The 24,879-nt window shown below is 45.3% G+C and overlaps 1 long non-coding RNA gene across 2 annotated transcripts in view; it reads right to left on the bottom strand.

Annotated features, from left to right (window-relative positions):
• The window catches only part of LOC142012328 (uncharacterized), a 182,003-nt gene that overhangs the window by 134,614 nt on the left and 22,510 nt on the right, over nucleotides 1-24,879 (bottom strand). Inside the window, exons 2-3 of one of the 2 annotated variants that reach the window (XR_012645312.1) lie at nucleotides 11,137-11,894; nucleotides 10,105-10,847 (exon numbers count right to left, since the gene is read on the bottom strand). This is a non-coding gene — a long non-coding RNA (uncharacterized LOC142012328). Of the gene's footprint in view, nucleotides 1-10,104; nucleotides 10,848-11,136; nucleotides 11,895-24,879 lie in introns of those variants that run through there. The other variant, XR_012645313.1, reaches the window with a different exon arrangement.

Below are 24,879 nucleotides of genomic sequence, written 5' to 3'. Positions count from 1 at the left end.
TCTTTGAAGAGTGTCAGGTAGCCAGTTCCTAGTTCATTTTGTTTGAACTGTAATGGTCTCGTAGAGTGCTAATATTTGAATCAGAATGCCTCGCAGCAGTTGTTAAATACCTTACAAATGTCCAAGTAGGTTATATCTGCACTATTACCTTTATCAAACTTAGAATCCCTTCAAAGAATGAGGTCAGGCTTGCGTGTAAAGACATATCTTCCCTCAGATGGTGTTGAATGTCTCTTAATTATATATCAGCTCCACCTTGTATGAGTTTTTGTATTATTTTGTCTGGAATTGGGATCAACTTAGCTATCTTACAGTTACCCAGTTACTCTTTTTAAATATTGGAATAACTCTAGTGCTTTTCCACCCCTCTGGAACTTTCCCAGTATTCCAAAATGTGTTACATCTGTGAGGGCCAGAGAGCTCATCAGCAAGCACTTTTAGGATTCTGGGATGGAAATCATCCAGGCCTTCAGAGTTAAAACTATTCATCTCTAGTATATTTCATTCTACGTACGTCTTCTTTAGTTACTAATGAACTGTGATGTGCTTTATCACCCTCTTGTGATATGCTATTCTATTCTATATAGGTTTTTCATAGCACACTCATCACTGTAGTATCTAAGCACCTTCCAGGAGTACATTAAGTAACACGATTACACATCCGTCACATGTTGTTTGTTCTGTCATCCTCTCCCCAGAGAGTGAAGTATGTGCTGTAGGGAGTCTTGTTTTAGTAAAGTTCAGGATTTCTGTTTGTTTGTTTGTTTGTTCACCTGCTTCATGGGAAATGAAAAATATATTGAGTTAGTTCCAGGTTTGGGATTCTTCTGAAATTTCAAACACAGCCACTTCCAGGTTCTTTTCTGTAATTAAGGTCTTTCTGTCATAATTCTTCTTGAGATAGAATTTTTTTCTCCCATGATAGATCGGCAAGGTCAGCCTCCCTTGGGAATCTGGGTAACGCAGAGGTGAGAAAACAGGTTGAAGAAGTCCCAGTGGACTAGAACTAGAAGAACTAGAAACCACAGTTGAGCCAAAAGTCACAGCTCAGCCACAATAGGAGTCTGTTTTCACAGCATGGATCCTAGAAGCTCTGATCTGAAATAGTTTCTTAGGGGTTTAGGCTCTGTGCCATGGAGCAGAGACCCTAGCAGTCTGAGGTCCCTAGCTCCAACGCAGTCCACCCTGTGGTGTGGGGGAGATGCTGTGGAGCCAGACACCTAGAGAGTCTTGGGCAGTCTGCATAGTGAACCTGTTCCAGAGCCATGGATCCTGACCTTCCCAGTCCCCAGTAGACTACCAAGTGAGCTGAAAGGAAATCCTGCCTATGGCTCACCATATGCTTGTTGAAAGTGATGGTTTTGTCCAAACTGATATATTCTATTTTGACAATTGGTATATCCAATGAAAAACTGTTTTTTCTTTCTTTCTTTCTTTCTGATGGTGGAAGGGAGAATTCCTGGCCCTCCTTCAGCATCAGAAGATTCAGTTTGTACACAAAGACAAGAAGTCCTGTGGCACCTTAGAGACTAACAGATATTTTGGGGCATAAGCTTTCATGGGCAAAAACCCGCTTCCTCATATGCATGAGTCTGCATCTGATGAAGCGGGTCTTTGCCCATGAAAGCTTATGCTCCAAAATATCTGTTAGTCTATATGATGCCTCACGACGTCTCGTTGTTTTTGAAGATACAGCCTAACTTGACTACCTGGCTGATGTTTGTGCACAAGATCAGTGGAAGGGCTGTAACATGACTGCTCTTCCCCCGCTTAGAATGTCTTAGTCCATTCAATGAATGTTGATGGTTCTCTATACTTACTGCTGCCAACAGGCAGGATTAAACATATGAGTGCCTGTTATCATGAGATTTTCAGTTCCTGGTACAGAGCCAAGGGCTTTGGATAAGCAGCATAACTTTTGGGCAATTGCTCATCTTAGCTGTGTCTACATGTGCACGCTACTTCGAAGTAGCAGCACTAACTTTGAAATAGCGCCCGTCGCGGCTACACGCGTCGGGTGCTATTTCGAAGTTAACTTCGACGTTAGGCGGCGAGACGTCGAAGTCGCTAACCTCATGAGGGGATCGGAATAGCGCCCTACTTCGACGTTCAACGTCGAAGTAGGGACCGTGTAGACGATCCGCGTCCCGCAACGTCGAAATTGCTGGGTCCTCCATGGCGGCCATCAGCTGGGGGGTTGAGAGATGCTCTCTCTCCAGCCCCTGCGGGGCTCTATGGTCACCGTGGGCAGCAGCCCTTAGCCCAGGGCTTCTGGCTGCTGCTGCAGCAGCTGGGGATCCATGCTGCAGGCACAGGGTCTGCAACCAGTTGTCGGCTCTGTGGATCTTGTGTTGTTTAGTGCAACTGTGTCTGGGAGGGGCTCTTTAAGGGAGCGGCTTGCTGTTGAGTCCGCCCTGTGACCCTGTCTGCAGCTGTGCCTGGCACCCTTATTTCGATGTGTGCTACTTTGGCATGTAGACGTACCCTCGCAGCGCCTATTTCGATGTGGTGCTGCGCAACGTCGAAGTTGAACATCGACGTTGCCAGCCCTGGAGGACGTGTAGACGTTATTCATCGAAACAGCCTATTTCGATGTTGCTACATCGAAATAAGCTATTTCGATGTAGGCTTCACGTGTAGACGTAGCCCTTAAGTAAATTTAAGTTCTGAGGATAAGTCATCACTGGCAGGACTCTTCTGTGTTAGTACGTAAGGTACTGAAGAGCAGGATATTATAAGGTTTTCAAGCAAACTCTTGGGGCATAAATTTTTTTTTTTGCAATGTGTTTGTACAATCTAACACAGGTGGGATTGAACCTGAGGACTTCTGGAGGTAAATTCACAAGCCTGTACCACATGAGTGAAAGCCATATGGCCCTTAGTTAATATTGTAGAAGAGACTCATTAATCTCTCTCCAGGTGGTTTCTGGGCCTCTAGTTGGGACAGAACACCAAACCCAGGAGATGTGTGAGTTTCCAACAGCACCTAACAATATAATATGCTTGGACTGGCAGAGATGCATTGGACAGCATCAGGAGAGATATGTGGCTGTGAAGTCATTTGGTCAGGAAATGAAACGAAACATGAAGCAGGAGTCAGATTCCTTCTTAGCAAAACAGCTAGAAGAGCCTTATTAGCATACAAATTGGTGACTGCAAGAGTGATGGTAGTGAGAGTTGAAGCAAAATGGTTCAACAGCTCAGTCATTCATATCCACGCACCCATGTTGGACAGTACGGAGGAAGAGATTTGGCTATTGTATAAGGACTTGACAAACACAGTGGAGGAGATACCGAAGTAAGATGTGTTGATTATCGGAGGAGATTGGAATGTGTAGGTTGGAACAGATAATGAAGCGTGGCAGAGCACAGTCCACAGCTGACAGGTGTCTGGGGGAAGTGGAACATTTTGAGCATTGAAGGAACCCCTTTCTGTTCCCCTTGTAAGTTCCCAGAGAGTGCAGTCCTGCCGGCTCCATAGGCAGCTGGGGCTCACGGGGGCAGCCAGCATCAGGCTTCCGAGGAAGCACCTGGTACTCATCAGGTCTCTCAGTCTCTTCTATAAAAGGCTCTCCCTGGGCAGCAGGAGGGGGAGGGGCGTGGTGCCCAGAGAGAGCAGGGCTGGAGGTGTGGAGAGTGGAGAACATATGAGACCAGACCTGAGCACAGCACAGCACAGTGGCATGGTAGTGGGAAAGGTCTCAGAAGGTAGTCGGCGGGGAAGGGGGAAGGCCCAGGGAGAGAAAGCTGTCATGTGGTAGAGGCAAAAAGCTCCGCTGGCTCCCTCCCTGCCTAGGGTCCCTGGGCTGGAGTCCAGGGCAGTGGGTGGGACTGGACTCTACCCTTTCCCCCTGGAAGGGCTGACTGACTGGGGTAGGGCCAGAACAGCTCGAGGCAGGAGGGGAAGGGAACCTCCTCCACCCCAAATTTTGACTGGCCTATGATGAACATAGCTCAGTGAAGGGAGACCTTTGCCTTAGGGAAGCCCCACGGCAATGAAGGGGCCTCCCTGAGTCTCTGAGGCCCACAAGAAGCCGCCGGGAGCACAGGACCCTTTAGGGATGGTTGAGCAGTTTGTCACAGAAGGTTTGCAGAGAGTCATGGGAAGGTTTGGATATGGAGAAAGAAATGAACAAGGTGAGAAATTACTAGAGTTTGCTACAGAGTACAAGATGGTGATCTGCAACATGACATTCCAACAAAAGGACTGTAGGAAGTGAACATGGTGATCAAGTGATGGGAAGTCCAAGAACATGACAGACATGATTTTGATCAGAAGAAGATGGATAATATCAGTAAAGTAGTGCCGAACTTTCCAAGGAGCAGATATAGACTCAGACCACAGTCTAGTGATCACAAACATCAAGATAAAACTCAAAAAAAAAGTAAGACACAGTTTAAGAAAAGAAGAGATGTGGCGAGGTTATGTGAGGAAGAAACAGGGAATGCATACAGAGCAACGCTAGAAGAAAAGTTTAAGAATATCACCACAGCGAACAACCTAGATAAGATAGTCACAGGGATAGCCATCGCTATAGAAGAGGCAAATGAGCAGACTGTTCCAGAAGAAGAAAAGATCAATAAGAGTTGGATTACCCAGGAGTCACTGAATTTGGTACAAGAGAAGAGAGAGTTAAAGATCAGAAGAAATGTTTCTGAGACGGCAGAATAGCAATATAGGGTGAAATGAAATGAGGTAAGAAAAGTAGCCAGAAAGGATAAGGAGAAATGGTTAGAGGAGCAATGTGAAGATAGAGAGGTATTACAGCGAATGTAAGACCAGGGAGATGTATAAGACAATTAGGAGTAGTAATAGGAAATAGCAACCGAAGCAGATGGCGATCAAAGTTGAGAACAAAGAAGTGCTCATGAACAGGGAGAAGATTGTCCCAGGATGGGCGAGATATTGCACCACAAGGCACAGTTGGACCCGAGTGTCTCAGAGAGACTGACTGAAGAATTGAAAGAGATATCTCCACCAAGGATTGAGAGCGAGACCAATATTTTGAAGGAGAAAGTAGAAAAATCAGTGAAACAATTAAAGAACAACAAGAGCCCTGAAAATGATAAGATCACGGGAAAGATAATCAAATAGGGTGGAGAAAGCATGATTCAGGAAATACACAGAATATGTAATATAGCTGGAAAGAAGGGAAGGGGCCTAAGGAATGGACAAGATCTGTGCTAGTGACAATACACAAGAAAGGAAGCACACTGGAGTGCAACAACTATAGAACGATTGCCCTAACAAGTCATCTAGGCAAGGTACTGATGATGATATTGACAGAGAGACTAAGATCACAGATAGAAGAACATATAGCAGATGAACAAGCAGGGTTCAGAAAATAGAAATACCATACAGCAAATATTGGCACTAAGACCGATAGCAGAGAAAGCTCGACGAAAGAACAGGAATATATACACTTGCTTCATCAATTTTCAAAAGGCATTTGACAGTATAGATCAGAAAGTGACTTGGGTGATGTTGGAGTCATGCGGAGTGGATAGCAGACTGATATGGTTGTTGAAGGATATCAGTGACAATGCTGAGGCAGCAGTGAGAACATGCAGGGAGTTGGGAAGTTGGTTTAAAACAAGTAGAGGTACAAGACAAGGAGATCCAATATTGCCAAGTATCTTCATTGCACATCTGGAGAGAGTGATGGACAAGATCAAGGAAGAGGTAGAAGGGGTATCTGTGCATGGGTAAAGAATTAACAACTTGAGCTTTGTGGATGCTATAGTTATCATTGAGGAAGATGAGGAGAAGCTAGCGAAAATGGTACAGGTGCTAAATGAAGAAGGGAAGCAGTACGGACTGATTATGAACATTGATAAAATAAAGACAATGGTATTTGGAGATAAGGAAATAGAAAAGATCACTATGAATGGTATTGATCTAGAAAATATTGAGAAGTTCACATATCTGGGGAGCAACATAACGTATGATCTAGACTGTAAGAAGGAAATAGCAACAAGAATAGTGAAAGCAAGAGTGAGTTTGAAGGCAATGGATAAGATCTGGAAAAGCAAAGAGATTAGCTTAGGGATGAAGCTGAGAATCTTGAACACATGTGTATTTAGCAGCATGTTGTGTGGATGTGAGACATGGGTGATAACGAAAGATTCCAAAAGAAGAAAATTGGCTTTTGAAAGGAGTTGTTATACAAAGATTCTGAGAATAGGATGGATGCAGAAGGTGACCAATGAGGAATTATTTAGAAAGATACAGACAAAAGAGAACCTGCTTCAGAGGGTTATAAAACAGAAGCTACAACTATTTAGGTATATTTGCAGAATGAACAATGAATGAAAAATCAAGACCCTGGTATTCAGCATAATGGATGGTTTGAATAGGAGAGGCAGACCCCATGGAGAATGGATAGATAATAGAGTAGATTAGTGCAGAGCTAGTCTACAGAAACTAAGCCCCTCCACACTGGACAGGGAAAGATGGAAGGAAATAGTGAGAGAGGCATCACACACCAACAGGCACTGGGCATATGGCTATTGATCATGATGATTGGCAGTGTAGCAATATAAATAAAGGAAGAAAGAAACAATAAGCTTACGGGTTGTTAGCAGTTCTCACTGGGCAAATTCTCACAGCGTGGTCATTTTCTATATGGCAATGTAAGCAACTGACTTTCCTACAGATACAACCACCACATATATGTGCTCAGGAATCAAAAGAGTGTGAAGAGAAGCCTGTACTCAAATAATGATATCATGATATTTCTACAGACTGATAGGATGTAATGTAGGCAAGAGACTTAGAATGCAGGTCTGCAATCAGCGCTGATGCTACAGAAGTCTACAATGGCAAGGATCAGTTCTGGAGTGATGCACTGAATCCTGGGTGTGCTTCTGCAGTTGGCTAGGTAGAAAAATAGCTATCTTGTTTTACAGACTAAGGCTTTGTCTAGACTACAGGATTTTGTCAACAAAACCCATGGAGCATCCATATTCCCAAGGGCGTTCCTTTGACAGTAAGTCGACAGAACACAGTGCTTTTGTCAACAGCTGTACCCTACTTGCCACATGGAAGAATACCTCTGTCAACAGAGATCTGTTGGCATAACGTGGGTCTGGATGTTGTGGGGAGCCTTCTGTTGACAGAAAAGCGCTCCAGGGAGCCACACAAGTGTCCTGGGGAGCACCCTGTCCACAGCAGTCAATGCTCTATGGTTCCTGCCTCCAGCCATTCTTAAAGCTGCAGGGAGCAAGGGAAATCCTGTGGCCCTCACAGCCACTCCTTTCCAGCCAACCTTCCCCCATGGCAGATCAGCAGGGAGCCTGTGACCTCTCCACCATGCCCTCAAGGGACCTGCCTGGGCGGGGTCCCAGGAGCCACCCAAGTCAGCAAGAGGTCTAGGCCCAGTTGAAACTGTGGGCAGGGGGGAATGAGACCCTCCAAGACCCCAAAGCAAAGTGCTACGATGCCCTAATATATACAAGGATGGCCACTGCCCAGGCCAAACAGAACCACACCCCATTCCAAACCATGGAGCAGGTCCAGGGAAAGGTAACAGAACTGTTCTAGGGCTATGTCCATACATGGGACACTGCCCAGCTTTCTGAGACAGGACCTACCACCCGCCCCTACCACAGGGTGCTGCACGGCATCCTGGTGGGGCACATCCCCACTGTGCTGCTGTGTGGACACGGCATTCGAGGTCATCCCCCCACCACAGCAAGAACCCCCAGAAGAGGAGGAGGAGACCTCAGAGCCCCAACTCTGCCACATCCGAAGCTGGACCCAGAGTTGCAAAAGCAATGAGGGGTCCTGTGGCACCTTATAGACTAACAGAACTGTATGAGCATAAGCTTTCATGGGCAGAGACTCACTTCGTCAGATGCAGGTCGTGGGTCTCTGCCCACGAAAGCTTATGCTCATACAGTTCTGTTAGTCTATAAGGTGCCACAGGACCCCTCGTTGCTTTTGCAGATCCAGACTAACATGACTACCCCTCTGGTACTTGGAGCCAGAGTTGGAGACTAGTGGCAGCCTCTACACTATCCTGGTCCCAGTCTTCAGAAGCCAGGCTACATCCAGGGCATTATCAGAGCTGGGCAAGGGTCCCTCCAGTGAGTACCCTTCCTGTCACACACCCCAGGGCATGGGAGGTGGGCACAGACAGGGCGTGCTGTAAGCGTCATCCCACTGGCTCAGACAGGACCTTGATCTGTGGTCCTAGCATGTGGCAGCATGTGCAAGGTAAAGTGAACCACCTGCATCCAGCAGACACCCCCAGACATGGGCAGCATCCTGCTGCCAGTATCATGGGAGGCCAGACGAGCCCCAGCATCTGCCATGGCTGGAAGCAGGTTAGCCACAAGGACACCGGCCTGATCCCAGACACACTGGGGAGCAGAACTTTAAAGACTAACAAAATAATTTATTAAGTGAGCTTTCGTGGGACAGACCCACTTCTTCAGACCATAGCAAGACCAGAACAGACTCAATATTTAAGGCACAGAGAACCAAAAATGGTAATCAAGGTAAACAAATCAAGTCAAGGTGAGCAAATAAGACAGCAGAGGGGAAGAAGGGCGGGGGAGTCAAGAATTAGATAAAGCCAAGTATGTAAAAGAGTCCTTATAATGACAGAGATAATTCCTATCCCAATTCAAACCACATGTTAACGTATCATATTTGAATATAAAAGAGAGTTCAGCAGCCTCTCTTTCCAAATGGCTGTTAAAGTTCCTTTTCAGTAAAACACAGACTTTCAGGTCATTAACAGAATGGCCCACTCCATTAAAGTGCTGGCTGAAGGTTTGTGAATCAGGAGTGTTTCTGTGCCTTAAATATGGAGTCTGCTCTGGTATGGCTATGGTCTGAAGAAGTGGGTCTGTCCCACGAAAGCTCATCATCTAATAAATTGTTTTGTGAGCCTTTAAAGTGCCACTGGACTGCTTTTTTGTTTTGGTAGTGTATAGACTAGCACAGCTTTCTCTCTGTTACTACACTGGGGAGTGTGTCACCTGGCACAGGGGCATGCCCACAGGTGAGAGACAGGTCACACTCCCATGGACAGTCCTGTGAGCTACAGGTGTGCAAGTGGGCCCCGGGGAGGGCCAGACTGCTGGTTGCTCACTTGCCACCCATGAGGGGACCCCTCTGTAGACAGACAGCCCCCCTTGGCCACGAGCCCATTGAACAGAGGGTGGGGGCCACAGCAGTTAGCCTGGTGCCAGTGGCACTGTGGAGCCCCTGTGTGGCAGGGCCCACTGTGCAGGCCACACATGGTTCTGCTCCTGAGATATCTTCATCCTTTGGCCTGGGGCGCATTGGTCACTGCTCATGGTAGTGGTGGGGGCGAGGTGGGGGCATTGCATGAATGACTCACCATCTCTCCTCCATGTCTTACTTACAGCTGGACCTGCACCAATGGAAGGCCAAGCCACCCCAACGACACCACCAGGGCAAACCACCTGCCACCTCATCACCAGGGTGAGTCCACAGCTGGAAGGGTCATTGGCATATTCGTGGGACCACAGTGATGCTCTCTGATTGATGACATGCATCATGGAGTGGTGGCTGTAAGCCAACACAGAGTGATAATCATGGGCCTGGACCAACTCATGTCTCCCTTTGACACTGCCACTGATGTCTGATGGGACACGATGGCCCAGCCATCCACGGCTGCTGCCCCCATCCCCATCATCCACCCAACCCTGCCCCTGCCTCTCTGGCCCCCACCAGCCATCCTGCAGGGACCTGCTCCAGTGTCTAAGGACCATACCCCCCATGTTCCCCAGCACCCACCACCCCTAGACCTTCCCTAAGGCCCAGACCCCCCCTTCACCCCCTGCCCAAACAGACCCCACCACAGTCCCACCTCCCCTGTACGTCTCCTGATCCCTGTCCCAACCCAGCCCCAACAGGGGCCCCAAACCCACAGTGGGAGTGGATCTCAAGACTGATACCACAACAAGTTCTTGCTCTCACTCAGATTCATGGTCCTCCACCCCATCCATATTTTGAGTCCTCCTACTCCATGCCCCAAGCTCCCCCATCAAAGTTCTGATAACCCCACCCCCCCTCGATAAATAGCTCACTGCACTCTGGTTTATTGTGAATAGCTTTGCATTGCACTGTCTATTTTTTGCGCAAGTTTTTGTTTGTTGAGTAAAAGCCACTTAATTGTTCACCACACCCATGTCCCCCTTTATTGGGTAGGTGGGCTGGGGTAGGGGAGGTATGAGGGGACAAAGGGAGGGGTCCTGGTGGGGACAGGTTAGAGCGGTGGGCCTGAGGCCCTGCTGGGGTTGCCCTGGGGAGACATACTATGAGCTGTGGAAGAAGCTCTCACTCAGTGCCTCACGGATCTACAGCCCATCCTGATGGCCTTGCAGATGGCAGCTATCTCTGGCTGCTCATATACACACACCCCTCATAGCCAGCATCCCCACCCTAGGAGGAAGGCTTCCCTCTTCCCCACCACAATGTTGTTGAGGGCACAACACACTGCCACAGTTTGGTGAACATTTTGCTCCCCACATCCAGGTTCATGAAGGCATTGAAGAGTTCTCAGCTGGAGTCCAGCTGGCCAGTATGGGGCTTCATCAGACAGGATATGAGGGGGTGGGCTATGTCCCCATGATGCAGAGTGGCATTTGCATGTCCCCAACCACCAGCTCATGGAGCGAGACAAATGTGCCCACCTCCAGCCTCTGGCACAGTCTGGAGTTGCAGAATACATTGGCATCATGTGCCCAGCCTAACACCCAATGTAAACGTCCATGAACTGTCCATGGTGGATGACCAGGGTCTGCAGCACCATCAAAAAGTAGCCCTTGTGGTTGATATGCTCAGCCACGCTATGCTCTGGGGAACTGACCTGAAGAGGGAGAGGACAGAACACACTCAGTGGGGACGGAGTCCCTGGGCCCCAAAGGTGTCCCCAGCCACCTCTACCCCCCCACGCCAATTCTCCAGGAGACCTTCCATGAGGCTGCCCACCCAGCAGCAGGGCTGTGTGAGGGTTGGATGACATGGTCCCCCAGGAATGGAGCTTCCTCCCCACCCCAACCCCATTGCTTGCATCCCAACCCCACCTCCAAGGGTCCCGCTTGGGTGGTATGCACCTCCCCTCCCCATGCAGGGACTGCAGCCTGAGAGTGCCTTACTTCCATGAGGAGGGCCCTAACAGTGGACTTCCCCAAGCCAAACTGGTTGCCCACTGAGCAGTAGCTGTCGGGGGGGTGGTGAGCTTCTAGAGGGCAACTGTGACCACTTCTCCACAGCGAAGTCAGGCCACAGCCGAGTGTCCAGTCTCCATAGTGTTGGGGTGACCCAGGCACAGATTTCCAGGAAGGTGGTCTTTTGCATTTGCAAGTTCTGGAGACACTTCTGGTCATCCCACTGCCCCATGACTGGCCAGTCCCACCAGTCAGAACTGGTGCAGTGCCTCCAGCTCTGCCTGTAAACCCGGGGGGGTGAGTTCAGGTGTGAATATCCTGCAGCCTTGGTGAGTTCCTCAAAAGTGGTGATGGGCTCACCCTCCATGAAGAAGAGAAGGATGGCTGTTAGAAGGTCCAGCAGCTGCTGAAGTATCTCTGTGTCAGGCCAGAACAAGTCCAGAGGCTGCTCTGGCACCATGGTTGGCTGGAATGGGCTCTGTCTCACAGAAAGATGCAAAGCTCTGCTCTAGCTGTGCTGTCTCTTGAGGAAACAGGTATGCCTGCAACATAGGCAGGAAATGGGTTTCTGGGGTGTCCTTTTAAGGGAGCATCTCACCGGGGATCCTGGAAGGAAAGGTGATTTGCGACCCTGTCTGGTGTGGTTCCAGGTGGCTGTTTTGCTGATGGAGCAGCTGGGCAGTCTGGTCACTCTCTGTCGACAGAGCGGATAGCTCTTTCGATCCGCTTTGCAGTCTGGACGTGATCTGTTGACAAACATTTTGGCACAAGTTATCTTCCTACACAAATTTCTACCAACATATCCCTGTAATTTAGACATAGCCTTAATATGAACTTCTAGGGCAGTCAGGGATATGTGATACAAATATGACTATACTTTGCACAAAGTGTCATGGGACTATGTGATACCAATAGAATAATACCTGTTATTCTTCAGTCTTCTGCGAGCATTAAAATAAGTCAAAGCAGGGGGAAAATACCACAGCTTAACAATGGATCACATTATTATTGTGATAACAAGACATTCCATCATGCAAGCTGCCATAAAGTAACTTTGTAGGCAGCAACCCATTGTGTGTTGAAGGCTACAATTTAGACAGTGAGCTTTATCATTTTGTAACCTCTCATATTTAAACAGTTGTTAGGTTATATTTTCTGAACCAAAAATTAAGATTTCATATATCAAGAAGAGCTGTCAGCTCTTCACACTACCACAGTAAGATAGCATCATTGATGGAAAAGGAAAAGCCCAAGCCTAGAGACACACATAACAGTGCATTATTACTTTTTAGTAGCTGATGTTTTTTAATGAATGCCTGAAAAAAAATCAAGCAAATCACCCTCACCCAAGCTGCACAACAGCTGTGCCTTTTGAATCACACAGATTGGCAGTGAAAAAGTGACACTCCATCGGCCCACCATCATTCAGCACCCAGTTTGACACGCTCACTAGAATGCAAATGCATTGTCTTGATAGCCTTTCCTGAAAGACATCTGCAGAGACTGCAGAGATATAAAAGACAGGGGTGGACAAGCCCTGTAAATATTTAAGTACATTTTAGAAACAATCACCACCACATCAAATCACAGCTGTAGTGGAATGATCACAAGTAGTCTAATGAGCAAATACAGCAAGTCTTTGAAAATACAACAAATTAGCTGTCACAGCATCACAAAGAAGTCCTTCATACTTCATACAATTTACTAGTCATGCTCCTCCTTAAAAGGCCACAACCAAAAATTGCTGAAATGCTAGAGTTGAGGAAACGTTAGCTCTGCTTCATGGTTGATTTGTACTTCCATCATCTGATATGAAAGGACAGATATTTGTCTAACAGATGCTTCTCCAAGAAAAATTGTGGAAGAAAGTGTTACGGACAGCAATTTCTATGTAGGCATCTTAGGATTGTCTATAGCACCCCTCACTCTAGTGTCTAAGGGCTTCTTAAATGAATTAGAATCATATGATAAAACCCTATTGACCTTCATGGGGTCTTATGCTCTTCTTCCTAATTTGATTATTGGAAGCTTTGCTTGGAAAGCATCTATAGTTCTCTCATTTATATCCCAGAATTCTAGTTCAGGTTGTAGGGATTCATTAAAACAGGAAGGGCTTGTTACTTGCCCTAAAAGTGGTCACACTTCCAGGTAGTCTCCTACAGGAGCTTGATCCATCACTGTACCCTTTCAATTTTATATACTTGCTCCTGAATTTGAGGACTACAATGTCCAAAAAGAGCACAGTTGCCTTAATGGATCATGGGTGGAGATGGACTTGCTGATTCCAGCCTTACTATTGGTTTTGATGATAAGGGCCAAGGTCTAGGACATGGACTGGAAGCCAATGGTGAGATTGGAAGATGGGGTGATGTGCTCCTGGAAGCTTCTCTTGGTGAGGGATAAAACACAGGCTTACCTCTACTTTTTACTGCTGCCAGAGGTGGCATGATCTCTCACTGACCTGACCTGCACATTAAAAGATGACACAGCAGCACAGCATGACACCTAGCTCCCTTTCTTTCAGAAGGGAGAGTGCTCTTCTGTATGCCACTTCCCCATGATAGGTTTTCTTCTTCTGTCCTATTTAATTAATGGTCATTCCCTTCTCGTCTGCCTCCCTTTCTCGTCCAGTAAGCTCTAACTTGCAGTTGGTGTATTCTTTTGACCCCTCTATGATGCCTGAAGATTAGTAGATTGCAAGTGTAAATGTGTAGTTTGTGAGTTTGAAGGAGAGGAGGTTAACATTACACTACAACCCAAGGCACTGTGCTCTAAAGTATAAGGGTGTATGTACCTTTAAAATTATTTAGAGTACGCTGAAAGCAGATATCTTTAGAAGACATAATCAGGAAGAACTGCTAAATTAAAAATTTACTCATGACAAAATCAGAGGGCTGACCACAAAGTTTATTTTGTCTGCTGATTTGATACATCAGATTGCATTGTACTGCATATGAAAAACCAGCCACAACTGACACTGAATTATCCATGCTCTCCAGGAATTGATGAGAGCAGTATTCATCTTAGTCAGATTAATTCCAGGCAGTAGCTAAATACATCTCTAACCTCTTTAAATTGCCAAAGGTCTTTTAAATTAAAAGTAATGAAAATACACGACTCTTCCGCAGGGTAAAGAAGTGCAAGCATTTCCAGATCTCAGTAATTCTAAGACACACAGCTTGACAAAGCAACTATAGTACAACATGACTACATATCAAAAGGAAGGGTTATTTTCTGGTGGCTTGATGACAACATACATCAGTATTGTATTGTGAGGGAGGTAACTTCAATTAATCCAGGAGGAAATGCTTTTATTCCCTGGGCCAAGTAGTTTAGGAAGGATCTAGTCTAAATCTCATGCAAGGAATGCTCCAAGTAAAGGAGGAGGTGGAGGGATAGGTCAAGTGATTTGAGCATTAGCCTGCTAAACCCACAATTGTGAGCTCAGTCATTGAGGGGGCCATTTGGGGATCTGGGGCATATAGGTTGGCAGGGAAGGGATGGTGCTTGGTCCTGCTAAGAGGTCAGGGGCCTGGACTCAAAGACCTCCTGCTGTTCCTTCCAGCTCTATGAGATGTGTATCTCCATTTAAAAAAAAAAAACAAGTAAAAGGAAAGCACATCTATCAGACCTTTTGCTGACATGCTGGAACTTGCTAGCAGATATGCAAGCTCCTGGGCATCCATAATCTATCAACATAAGATATCCTTATGAGTCCTCTGGCTTGATCACCTTTTCAGCTACAGCCCAAATTTAAATATCCAACTCAGGTATGGGAAACCTGGGCAGCCTGCATGAACACTTTAAGAGTGGCAGCTTCATACTGGGAAACACCGTGGCTTCGAGTGTGGTAGCTATTTGTTCAAATGGCAAACTTCAAAACCTGGGCATTCAAAAGGAAGGCGAGAGCAAAGGACAGCAGGGTAGCATGCCCATATAACCACCCACAGACAGCATCAAACCTGAGACCTCAGGAGGCAGCGACAAACCTGAACCAGCCTTGCAGAAGAGCCTCTGCAGTTTGAGCTAGGAGCCAGCTAGCTCTCAGCTAAAGCTCGAGAGGAGACTCATTTTCTGTCTCTGTCAGTGGTCTAGGTGCCACTACATGGAACAGAGAGCCACACCCGGGAGGCTGTGGGCCACACACACTCCTGGAATGTTGCTCTGCAGGCTGTACAAAGAACACAAACTTAGGCCACCAGAACCAGGTGGAAGGTGTGCATACTGGGCAAGCAGCCAGTCAGTGCAGTGGCCATTGCTGATTGTTGTAGGTGAACCTTCTGTGTTCATTTTCATTACTGGCTCATTTTCAAAGGCTGAACCATTGGATGTTACCATGCTGATAATACGTTTTTTTTTCTTACTTACATTTTGTGTCTTATGTACAGAGGGCCTGATGCCAACTCCGTTTGAAAACAAAAGTGTCTTTCATTTAGCATCAGTAGAATTTGGACCTAATTCCTCTGAGTGGAGCACTGACACAGGTCCATTGTGATTTTTGTGCTTCTGCACCATTCTGTACCATGAAACAGGTCTTCAGAGTTTTCTTGCAGCCTCTCCCTCTGCATTACTCATTCTCACTAAGGCTAGGGCTACACTACCAAGTCATTTTGAAAAAGCAGCTATTGGCTACGTCTACACGTGCAGCCAACATCGAAATAGCTTATTTCGATGTTGCGACATCGAAATAGGCTATTTCGATGAATAACGTCTACACGTCCTCCAGGGCCGGCAACGTCGATGTTCAACTTCGACGTTGCTCAGCCCAACATCGAAATAGGTGCAGCGAGGGAACGTCTACACGCCAAAGTAGCACACATCGAAATAGGGATGCCAGGTACAGCTGCAGACAGGGTCACAGGGCGGACTCAACAGCCAGCCACTCCCTTAAAGGGCTCCTCCCAGACACAGTTGCACTAAACAACACAAGATCCACAGAGCCGACAACTGGTTGCAGACCCTGTGCCTGCAGCATAGATCCCCAGCTGCCGCAGAAGCAGCCAGAAGCCCTGGGCTAAGGGCTGCTGCCCACGGTGACCATAGAGCCCCGCAGGGGCTGGAGAGAGAGCATCTCTCAACCCCCCAGCTGATGGCCACCATGGAAGACCCGGCAATTTCGACGTTGCGGGACGCGGATCGTCTACACGGTCCCTACTTCGACGTTGAACGTCGAAGTAGGGCGCTATTCCGATCCCCTCATGAGGTTAGCGACTTCGACATCTCACCGCCTAACGTCGAAGTTGGTGCCGCTACTTCGAAGTAGCGTGCACGTGTAGACGCAGCTATTGTGAAATAACTTACCCGTCATCTACACGCTGCACATTCTATTTCAAAATAGATTTCATGCGTGGCTGCATTATTTCGAAATAAGATATTTTATAGTGATTTCAAAATATCTTATTTCAGATTGAGGCTGCAATGTAGACATAGCCTAACTAGCCTTGTGGACCCTGATGATGCAAAAATAATCTAACCTATTACATCAATGAATAGTGTGCTCTTCAAACGGTATCAGGATGCCACATGAAAACAAATACAAATTGTGGAAGATATTTTTTCAAATTGATAGCTCTTTTTATGCTCATTTTAAAATAGAATTGTATTCATTTTGTTACTTTTAGGGGACTATTGATGCTTCTTTAGAGGAGCTAATTTAACACATGCAGATTCCAGCAAGTTTTCACCAAAAGGTCCATATAGTCCAGTGGATTATATGTCTGGCTTTGTTTCAGGAACTTCTGAGTACAAAGCTTGTTGCACTTGTGATTTCATTCAAAATTCTACTCTTAACAATTTATTTTCCTCTAGAAATGCAATGGGTGACTGCATTCTCACTATTTAAGTCTGTTGCTACTGTGCCAAAAAAAGCAATAAATGATCAAAATATGTAACATCAACAAAAATGCGAGTTACAAAAATGTTTAGTTGTACAATGGTGCCATATCTCTAAAAAGAGCCAAGTTACAAAAATCTGAGCTATTTAATTGGCCAAGTTAAACAAGACCCTATTGGAGCTAATTGATTTTTCTATTTCGACCTCCCAAGTATGGGTTTACGAATGCCTGGAAAGCTAAGTTAACCCCAGTTGGGTCTTTTTTGACTTGGCTATTTAAACAAAATGGATAACCCTTTTGTGACTTGGCTCTTTTTTTAGATATAACACCTTTTTCATGATTACATTTTTCCTATATCAGCTTTTATTTCACATGTTAAATATTTTGATCAGACTAACAGCTATGAACAAAAAATAAATCTATACCAAATATTCAAACAAATAGCCTTCTTGAAGGACAACATAAATTTAAAAAAAATGTTGGGTAAAGGATGTTAAAGGAATTATTTTAAAAGGTATCCCAGAAAGATTACTACATGATCTAATCCAAAAGTACTGCTTTATCACAAAGCTGACTCAGAAATACAATAGGAAAATCTGAATCCATTATTCAAGAGGAAATCACACCATAGTGATGAAATAGCCACATTTTCAGAACAAAATGTACTGCTAACACAGTATATTTCATTAACTTATTCAGTATGTTTTACCTTATATTTAAAAAAAAACAGTGCTTAACGTTAATCCACAGGTAAGCACCTAAATTCATGATTGTATTGTCAAAAGTTCTGGTCACCCACAAGTTCCCACTGACTTCAGGAGATACTGGAGTCTCAGCACTTTTGGAAGTCATTCTGCACCTCAATATAAATTTAGAAGCCTCACTTTATATACAATTTTAAAAAAGCTTGGCTTAATTGTTGACAAAAGGATTGCTATTCCATGGAACTTTGATGGATCAGGTCTTTAGCTGGAAGGGGTGATTTAAATATGGCAAAGAGTTGCAAAATCCTGCATGGCAATATTGAAACTGTGAGCAAGGGGTCCATTTTCCCCATTTGTGGACATACACTCTTGTTTGCTAAAAGAGACCTAATGCAAGTGAAAATAACAGTGTAGTTCTAACAGCATGAACAGTGGTAGTGTGCTCCAATGGTTTCAAGGGGGTTTGTACTCAACACAGCTAAGCCATGCCTCTGCTGCCATTGTCCTTGCTGCTGCAGCTACTCTATCTGTATTCATGCTAGCGTGATGGGAGTCTGTGCAAATACACGCACCTCAAGAGACTCACCCTAGCTCATAGCATAGACACAACCTTAGGAGAGCCATTTGTTACCCAGCCCATCATAAGAAACTTTAGATGGTGTAACTAAGAGAAAATGGCTTGTGAAAGTATAAAGTCCTTATCACAACTTTATGGATGGTTCTGGAGCTTGCTTTGCCTAAGCATCTGTAACCCTTCTGTTAATGGCAGGTGACTACCAGAAGGGCCAGGTTCAGTTTCTAGGGCATTCTGTCAATAATGCAACCAAACTATCTCAAGCCCTCACCCAGTAACCTGGGATAATCTCATCCTACATGCTGGGTACCTGTAAAGGCAGTTCTCCCTCTCTCACAAACACTTAGTGTGAGATAGAAACAGCTTGTTTACTAACAAAAGCCTAACATAAATTTACACAGCAACACATGCAGTATTCTTAAACAAAGGAAAGAAAAGCCCCATTAAGCAAGGCACAGTCCCCAGATCCTGCTGGGCCAAGGCCCTGACTTAGAGCTCTTTATTTGAACACTCCCACTTATATAGTGTACCTCCATGTCAATTCTCCACTCACATAGCATTCTGGTCTGTACCAACCCAGAGTTCACAGGTACCTTAGCATGGAGACCCTTACCACACTGTGGCAGGATCACCTGCTGGCCCCCTAACACTTTTGCTCTCTGCCCCTTGCTGGCCGCTTGCCCGCTGCTCTCTGCTGGACGCCCCTGCTGGCCACCCCTTGGCCTGCCGCACTCCATCACCCGACCCCTTGTACATGGCTTTGTGGGTTTGGCTCTAGGCAAAACCCTGTGATCTCAGCTGTCGGGGGGCTTCAGCTGCCAATGATTTCAGCTCTCAGTGGCTTCAGCTCTGGACCTAGACACAAAAATTTCAGTATCCACCTAGGCAGATTCTCACAGAATAATTACAGACCCCAACATTGGTCTGGGTTTTAATTTTGTCTTTGAACACTGGGCGGAGAGACTAATCAAATCAGATTTATGGCTGCAGGTACAGAAGGCTCCCACCTTGTTCAATCAGTACCCCCTTCGCCCTTCTGCTCCACAATGCTCTGCTGAGGGGAGCCTTTTCTGACCCATCCATTACACTGTGATGATGATGCCCTGTATCCCCACAAAAATTTCAAGCATTGGTGATATTCCACAATTCTTTCACTGTGTGATAACGCAAGTTGTGACTTTACAACAACAAGTTGTTTACAATAGGCAAAACACCACTGCTTCATGGGCTACTCAGCAGGTCTTTCAAACAAAGCAACTATTTATTTACATAGACATACGCTCAAACTCTTCCTCTTCTATGTAAGTGATATGTGAAAGACACACACCTCAACCTCCCGCTTCCACATTCCTTACACATCTAATAAGCTATAATATTTTACCTTAAAATGTACTTTTATTGATTTTCTGTCCTGGTGTGAAGAGCAACATTATGTGACTCTTCAAAGGCTATATGTTGGGCTTCACTGTAGTTTCACCTGTGTGATGGAATTTGGCCCATTATTTTTGTAGAAAATTGTTAAAAGAAAATAATCTTACTCTACATTACCAGAGTTTTTTATTATGATTTTTGTAATGGATTGTGCCTAGAAACACAATTAATTTTTTTAACACTGGAACAGTTGTGGATGTTGTACTGTAAAAAGATAAAATTGACTGTCTGAAATTTTGGAATATTCACGTATCAGTCATATCAGCAGTTTCACGATCCATGCTCATTTGTGAATTGGGCCAGATTAAAAGAGTGTCTGGGTATAACTATATTTCCCAATGCTCCCTTTTACCTGATATATGAACCTAAAGTTGTAGAAATCACACAGGGATCAAAAGTATTCTCCATTTCCTTTAAAGCTACACACATATTTTAACAACCTTGCATCAAAGAACCCTTACATTAGTATCCAAGTCACTTCTGAAGGCTGCATTCTTTTTGCCTGATGTGCCTGGTGGATTTCTTCAACAATATTCTGTGGTGTCCAAATAATAATGTTATTTATTAAAAATATTGTGTTTTAATGTTTTCATTTAAACGTTGCCAAAGTAAAATATGATTTTCACAGCTTCTACATACCCTATAATCTATTATAAATATAATTCATAATTACATACATTCGCATACGTGTGTGTGTGTAATTATACATTCATTTATATAGATAATAGGTTCTCCTTCTCCCTGCAGTCCTGATTCCCAGCCATTTGGGGAATTAAGAGAGTGGGGAACAGGAAAATCAGGAGATGAGAGGAGTTAGTTGCATACACAATCAGGATTTTTTTTTAAATTATTCAAACAGTCAGACTTCTCAAAGATATCTGACTCATTATGAGCATTTGAAAGCATCTTTTCTTCCTTCAGCCAGCATACCCAAAAATGCAAATCACAGGCAGTGTGTAATGAAGGTCAGGAGAGGCTAAGCCTCCCCAAACCTCACACCACTGTAGCGGGGACAGCGATAGATTTGGGGATCTCTGAAAAAATCTCCCCTGCCACTGCCCCAAGGCTGGAGGAACTCTTGCCAGGGGTGGGGGTGGGGGCAGGGGAGAGAAGAAAGAGGCAGAGGGGAGGGGTGTGGAGGTAGGGGAAAGTCAAGGAGGAGCTCCAGGCTTGGCACTTCTGCCAGAAGAGAAAACTCTGTCAAGATTCCAGCCAGGGCTGAGAGCTCGGCCCGTGGCTGGTCCAAGGTCTCAGCCCCCTTCCCTGCTCCACCCCTACCCTAACTACCTTCCATGACCATATGTCTGGGGATTACCTGGAACAGGGCATTGGCCTCTGACAGCAACAACAACAGCAGCAAGCAGGAAGCGGTTGCCTCCCCATGTGGGCGGTGCAAGCAGCAGCCTTCTCCGCTCCACTGTGCGATTGCCTCCTGGTTCACTGAGCCTTGCTTGTTCGTGGGAGGCTGGGAGCAAAGGCTGCTTCCCATTGCCATGGAGAAGCAGGGCTCAGCAGGCTGGAGGCTACGGCGTGGCAGAGCAGACCAGGCTACCACTTGCACCACTTGGTGAGTGCAGGAAAGGCCAAGGGGAGGCAACCTCCTGCTACTATCTTTACTGTCATCCACTGCTGCCTGCACCCTACCCCAGGTAGTCCTCCCTCTTCCCATCCATAGAAAGGCTGGGGTGGTCTCGGCAGGGCCCTCAAAAGTGTGGGGCCTGCAGCAGCCACCCCACTGCATCCTATGGATGTGATGGCTTTGTAAATGGCCTGTGTATTTTTGAAGAACTGAGCTCAAATACTTCCATGAAGATCTGCAGAATTCAAATTTCTAAGTTACAGATCCAGCCCATGACCATTTAAAACAAGATCCTTCTAAATTTAACTGATACTGGGCTGACCTCCAGTCCAGCATCCTTTCATGGTCAGGGATGCTACTGCAGTGCCTTCCTGTTTTCCCCTTCTTCCAGGATCCTTGAACAGAACTCTAGGCACTCTTGTTTATCCAATCACAATCTCTCTTGTGGTTTGCTTCTTTATTAACACAAAGTTCCAGAATCACAGAAACATTTTTTCCCTAATGCTGAAACTGGCCATAACACCTCCTCTCTGGGGTTCTAAGAAAAGTCCAGAGAAGAGCAACAAAAGTGATTTAAAGTCTATAAATCATGGTCATAGAATCATAGAACAATAGAGCTGGAAGAGACCTAAAAAAGCCATTGAGTCCAGCCCCCCGCTCTAAGCAGGACCAAACCCATCAGATCAGCCCAGCCAAGGCTTTGTTGAGGCGAGAATTAAACACCTCCAGGGATGGAGACTCCACTCCCCTGGGTAGACCATTCCAATGCTTCACCACCCTCCCACTGATAAAGTTTTTCCTAATGTTCAACCTGGCCCTTCCCAACTGCAACTTGAGACCATTGTTCTGTGTTCTGCCATCCGTGACCACTGTGAACAGCCTCTCTCTAGCCTCTTTGCAGCCTCCCTTCAGTAAGTTGAAGGCTGTTATCGAGTCTCCCCTCAGTCTTCTCTTCTGCAGACTGAACAGTCCCAATTCCCTCAACCTTTCTTCGTAAGTCAATGATAGAAGTTGAAAAAATGCTAGAATTGTTCAGTCTGGAAAAGGAAGACAGAGAGTGTATGTGTGTCGGGGGGGAGGGGGTGGCTTTGGTAACAGTTTTCAAGGATATGAAAGATTGTTACAAGAAGTGTGGATTTAAATTACAGACAGAGCAGTTTAAGTTAGGTATTCGGAAAAGCTTCCTGTCAGAGTGGTTAATCAATGGAATTGTCTAGAGAACTTGTGAATTTTCCATCATTGGAGATTTTTGAGAGCAGATCAGACAAACACCTGTCAGGAATGATCTAGATAATACTTAGTCCTGCCCTGGGTGCAGGGAACAAGATTAGATAACCTCTCAATGTCCCCTCCAGTCCTTTGATTCTGCAGCTCTAAGCAAATGGAGATGATACAAGGTCTTCCTTCTCGAAGTGGAAAACAAAATGTTTAGGTGGTTTTTACCATGCTCCCCCCACTTCTTCAGGAGCCACTGTAGGAGATAACCCCAAACCCCTCCAGCTTCATCTTGTCACTCCCCGTTCTCATTCAACCATTTCCCATCTCTCTCTGACCCTTCATTGCCCAGGTGCAGTCCCACCCCTGTAACTACCTCAATGGGGAGCACCTGCTCCAGCACTGGTATGCTGAACTTGTTTCAGTCACAAAGGGCCACCTGTCCTGTGACACTTACTGTAATGAAACAAACAATTACAAGAAAATAGGTTAAATGCTTTATTTGGGAGCCTAATGCTGCTTTGATATCTTGTGTTGTTGACTCCCTTCCAGCGCAAGATGTTCTCAGAGCAGATACCCTTTTTAACCGGAAAGCTTGTATTGAACATCTAGTTGCCAGATGTTCAGATTCCTACCCCATTTCAAAAATAAAGACAGACACGAGTTAGAAAATGTGTTTCTTCTTTTACATCTTTCTCCCCTAATCAAGAGAGAATTGGTTTGTAAGTTTTTATCTTGTAATGAATTAGTTATTTAAGGAGTTCTTTTTAAACAAATTACTTGTGGAATTTTTCTACCTCAGTGCCGAGGTAGACTCAACAGATTCTCTGCTAGTTACCTAGTGCTTTTCTTCCATGCAAAATAGTGATTGTCACCTTACGTCTTATGTAGAGACAGGGAGGGGCAGAAAAGACTTAAATTGCCTTTCTGACAATGCTTTCAAACTGGCGATGAAATGAAGAGAACATGATTATTAGCACTGAATCTGACAGACATGATTTCTGAATATTTTGGTGGCATTAATTTAAATCAGTGTAATGTTTGAAAACATTTCAGGCCCTCAAACAGCTGATGCAGCTTAAATTCAATTATAACAAATTGCAACACACTGTCAAGCCTTTTTAACAAGTCATTAGTCAGGGATTTTGAATGTGTGGCCTTGGAATGGAGTTCAGCTGGCTGACAGCTCTAATTGTTGCAAACTGCTAAAGGATTGCTAATGAACTGGGGAATCTGTTGGGTCTGTAGCCCTCTTCAAGGCTGAAATTTTTGAAAACTTTCATGAGATCAAAGCAGCAGAACATGGGCCATTTGCTAAATTGTCAGCTGTAGAGTGAAGCAGTCTGAGTCCCAGCTTTAAAGCTGAAGCTTCAATAGAAAACACCAGGAGACTCCTGCCCCTCAATCTTTTTTAATGTGTCAGTAAAACAATACAGAGAACAATGGCTTGAAGAAAGAGCACCAGAGCTGCAATGGGCACTATGACTTAATTAGGAGGATCAAAAAGGGAGACAAATATTCCTTCTCAGCTGCTGAGGTGCAAGAGGGCCAAAGAGTCCAGCATCATCTCAAACATAGCCATCCTCATCTTTGTTACAGTTTTCAAGCTGCTAATAGCCAGAGAGATACACTTGGTTTGAGAAGTAACAAGGAAGCATCCATTTACATGTAGACTTGTTGAGTTGGAAAATAGGAAGCTCAGAGTTGGGGCATGAGCAGTAAACTCATGGCTCCATTGAAGTGAGTGGTAAAGTTGCTCAGAGAGTCCCCTGAAAGATTTTCATTGAGTTCACTGGGCTTTTTATTAGGTTTTTAGCTGGTCTACTGTGGGCAGCCACTGGCTTCTTCCCAGCTGTTGATGCAGAACAAATATGTTGCCTCATACAATTCAGAAGGGGAAAGTGAAGGAAATTTAAAAGCATCTTAAAATAAAAGAAAAACCTGTCTTAATAATGCTCATTTGTTTCATATTTTCCTTTCATATTCAAGCCTTATTTAGGACTGTTGATTTAAAAAAAACACCAACAAAAACAGAAAACACGTGTCAGCTCTTTTGTGTTGAAATTTGCTCTGGTGTCCTTTTGCCACCTTGCCAACTGAGCTCAGATAACAAGGGTTGACTACCCAAATGTTGGAACAAAGTCTGGACACCATACATGAAGCAAGCAGGAGGGTTTATTACACACAGCCCTGGTGGGGTGTCACTTCACGTGTTAGGCTCGGTGATCACCATCAGACAATAGGTTACAATTGATTATATAGATTATTGATGGGTCGGGGGAAACTACAGCATGGGTGTTACCTATCTGGATAGGTCCTAGCAGCAAGACAAAATGAGCACAATAAGCCAATAATCTAAAAAGGTTACATAGGATCCCCACCCATTGCTTATAG

Source organism: Carettochelys insculpta, chromosome 1 (genome assembly GCF_033958435.1).
Source record: "Carettochelys insculpta isolate YL-2023 chromosome 1, ASM3395843v1, whole genome shotgun sequence".
Classification (NCBI taxonomy): domain Eukaryota; kingdom Metazoa; phylum Chordata; order Testudines; family Carettochelyidae; genus Carettochelys; species Carettochelys insculpta.
Note: the sequence above shows the minus strand (reverse complement) of the source record. Positions and strands in the feature narration are given on the sequence as shown.